This window comes from Arachis duranensis, chromosome 3 (assembly GCF_000817695.3).
Source record: "Arachis duranensis cultivar V14167 chromosome 3, aradu.V14167.gnm2.J7QH, whole genome shotgun sequence".
NCBI lineage: Eukaryota > Viridiplantae > Streptophyta > Magnoliopsida > Fabales > Fabaceae > Arachis > Arachis duranensis.
The window spans coordinates 45,235,330-45,238,871 of record NC_029774.3 but is presented as its reverse complement, the minus strand read 5'-3'; positions in this window follow the sequence as shown (position 1 = coordinate 45,238,871).

Here is a 3,542-nt window from a genome sequence, read left to right as displayed (position 1 = left end):
TATTTTTGTGATTTGTATTCCCCATGTCACACTTCCCAACACTCCTCACCAATCACCTCAATTCCTCTTCCCAATCACCCCCTTCACCACTCACATCCATCCACTCTTCCCCATAAACCCCACCCACCTTCAAAATTCAAAATCACTTTCCCACCCAATCCACCCTAAATGACCGAAACTTCACCCTCCCCCCTCCCTATATATACCCTTCCATTCTACTTCATTTTCACACAACACACTCCCCTCTTCTATACCTTGGCCGAAACCTACACTCCCCCTTCTCCTCCATATTTTCTTCTTCTTCTTCTTCTCTTCTTTCTTCTCTTGCTCGAGGGCGAGCAATATTTTAAGTTTGGTGTGGTAAAAGCATAAGCTTTTTTGTTTTTCCATTACCATCAATGGCACCTAAGGCCGGAGTATCCTCTAGAAAAGGGAAAGGGAAGACAAAAGCTTCCACCTCCGAGTCATGGGAGATGGAAAGATTCATCTCCAAGAGCCATCAAGACCACTTCCATGATGTTGTGGCAAAGAAGAAGGTGATCCCTGAGGTCCCTTTCAAGCTCAACAAAAATGAGTATCCGGATATCCGACATGAAATCCGAAGAAGAGGTTGGGAAGTCTTAACCAACCCCATGCAACAAGTCAGAATCTTAATGGTTCAAGAGGCAACAAGTCGGAATCTTAATGGTTCAAGAGTTCTATGCCAATGCATGGATCACTAGGAACCATGATCAAAGTATGAACCCGAGTCCAAAGAATTATCTCACAATGGTTCGGGGAAAATACTTAGATTTTAGTCCGGAAAATGTGAGGTTGGCGTTTCACTTGCCCATGATGCAAGGAGATGAATGCCCCTACACTAGAAGGGTCAACTTTAATCAAAGGTTGGACCAAGTCCTAATGGACATATGTGTGGAAGGAGCTCAATGGAAGAGAGACTCCAAAGGCAAGCCAGTTCAACTAAGAAGACTGGACCTCAAGCCGATGGCTAGAGGATGGTTGGAGTTCATTCAACACTCCATCATTCTCACTAGCAACCGATCTGAAGTTACTGTGGATCGGGCCATCATGATTCATAGCATTATGATTGGAGAGGAAGTATAAGTTCATGAGGTCATCTCCAATGAAATCTACAAAATAGCCGACAAGTCCTCTGATGACAAGTCATCATATACCCATTTTTCAAGCTAATTTCACTTGATTTGTTAGCATTTATGCACTTTCTTGCATCCTAAGTAAGTGATTTGGAGTGAAAATGCATAACTTCTCTAAATCAAGCAACCACCATGAAATTAATGGTAAATCATGAGGTTTAAGCTAATTTTGATTGAATTTTAATTGATTTATAAGCCTCTTGAATTTAGTGATACTTTGAGTGGTTGTTTTGTTTATTGTAGGTGAAGAAAAGAAAAGAAAATGAAAAGCGTGTCCTAAGAAGCGTAACACAAGAAAAGGAAAGCGTGGCCAAAGAGGAGAGAAGCGTGCCGCATTGCAATGGGGGAAGCAACATTGCCCTCCACAAGGGCAGAATGCCCTCTAAGAGGGCAGCATTAGGTGACCAAGCAAGCATAGGCAACTCTGCCCTGCCCACTCCAAGGGCAGAGCACAAAATGGTGCCTTGGAACCAAGAGGAAGAGAACATTGCCCTGCCCTTGTGGAGGGCAGAATCGGGCTCTACAAAGGAAGAAATTCAACAAAAAAATATATCCCATGCATGCCACAAGGTTCGAACAAAGAACCATGAGGAAGCCAAGCTCTAAGACCCATTGCCGTGCCAAGAAATCAAGAAAATTAATGAAGCGTGTGTATCCGCCCAGGTTCGAACACGGGCGTGCAACATGGCAACTCTGCCCTGCCCTTGGCGCGGGCAGGGCAGCAATTGGACTGGCGCACCACACACAAAATTCTGGCGCACCAACCGTGCACACCAACATCCCCTGGCAGCACCAACCGTGCGCACCAACGTTCCCTGGCGCACCAAACCGTTCCTGCCCTGCCCTTGGCGCGGGCAGGGCAGCGTTTTCCTTCCCTGGCGCACCAATTTTCCTCCTGGCACACCAATTTCCTCCTCTGGCAGCACCAACGCACGCACGCCTCGTCCCTGGCGCACCAAACCGTTCCTGCCCTGCCCTTGGCGCGGGCAGGGCAGCCTCTGGCGCACCAAACTCGTGCCAGACTCGCACCAGACTCGCACCACACGCACCATGGCCGCACCAATTGCTAGCACCAAGCATCAATTTTCTGCCCTGCCCTCCACAAGGGCAGGGCAGCCTCCTGGGAGTGAATCTCATGGGCCGAAAATTTAAATTAAATTCCCATTTTAATTCATTTCTTCACCAAATCAAAAGCCCATCCAAATCCCAAAATCCAAGAATAGAAAGTGTATATATAGAAGCTAGTTTGATGTAATTAGGAGCTTTTCTCTTTTCAATTTGTTTTCTGCATAATTCAATTTCAATTCTGTCCTTCTATTACTTCTTCTTTAACTTTCTGTCAATTGCTTAGTTACTTCAGATCTGGGAAGGAAATTGGGTTTTAGGCTTTGCTACCTAAGCCCTTGGGATCCTGAGATCATAACTCATTCTTGGTTCTTCTGTGAACCCTTGCTGCATTTTATTTTCTTTCTGTTTGAGTGCTTATTGCTTCTAATTTAAATTCTGCTCAATCAATTGCTGCAATTTACTTCTTCTCTATTTAGATCTTGCAATCCCATTCCTCAATTCCCTTTTATATTCAAGTCATTTATCTTTCTTGCCATTTAAGTTACTGCAATTTAAATTTCTTGCACTTTAAGTTTCAGTCATTTACTTTCTTGTTCTTTAAGTTTCTGCAAATTTACTTTTCTGTTCTTTATTTTATTGCATTTCTCCCTTCCCCCTTTACATTTACTGTCATTTAATTCTTGTTAAACACAAATCGCTCAACCAAAACTTGATTCGCTTGACTAAATCACCCACTAAACTAAAATTGCTCAATCCTTCAATCCCTGTGAGATCGACCTCACTCATGTGAGTTATTATTACTTGATGCGACCCGGTACACTTGCCGGTGAGTTTTGTGTTGGATCGTTTTCCACACATCAAGTTTTTGGCGCCGTTGCCGGGGATTGAAATAGATTGACAATGATTAAGTGAAGTGGAGATCTAGATTAAGCATTTTTCTTTTCTGTTGTTCTAATTCCAACTAACACACTAACTGTTTGAATTTTTGCTTAAACTAACTAAACCTTCATTCTAGCTATAGATTGAAGTTTCATTGGCTTTCTGGGTCTGTGTGTTTATTGTTGTGTGTTTGTATGTCAGGTAAGGAAGATCTTCCCCTGTCCTCTCTGAAATTGACCAAAGAACTCTTCGGAGAATAAGAAGAGCTGAAAGAGGGAAGAACGTTATTGGAGAAGAAGAATCAGAAGAGGAGTAATGGAGTTGGAAGGAGTGGATTCAATCTTAGCTCAAAACAAGATGATGCAGCAGCAGATTCAACAACAGTTTGAGCAAATGGCCAAAAGAATTGATGGCTTGCAAGTGGCAGCAGTGAGCACCACA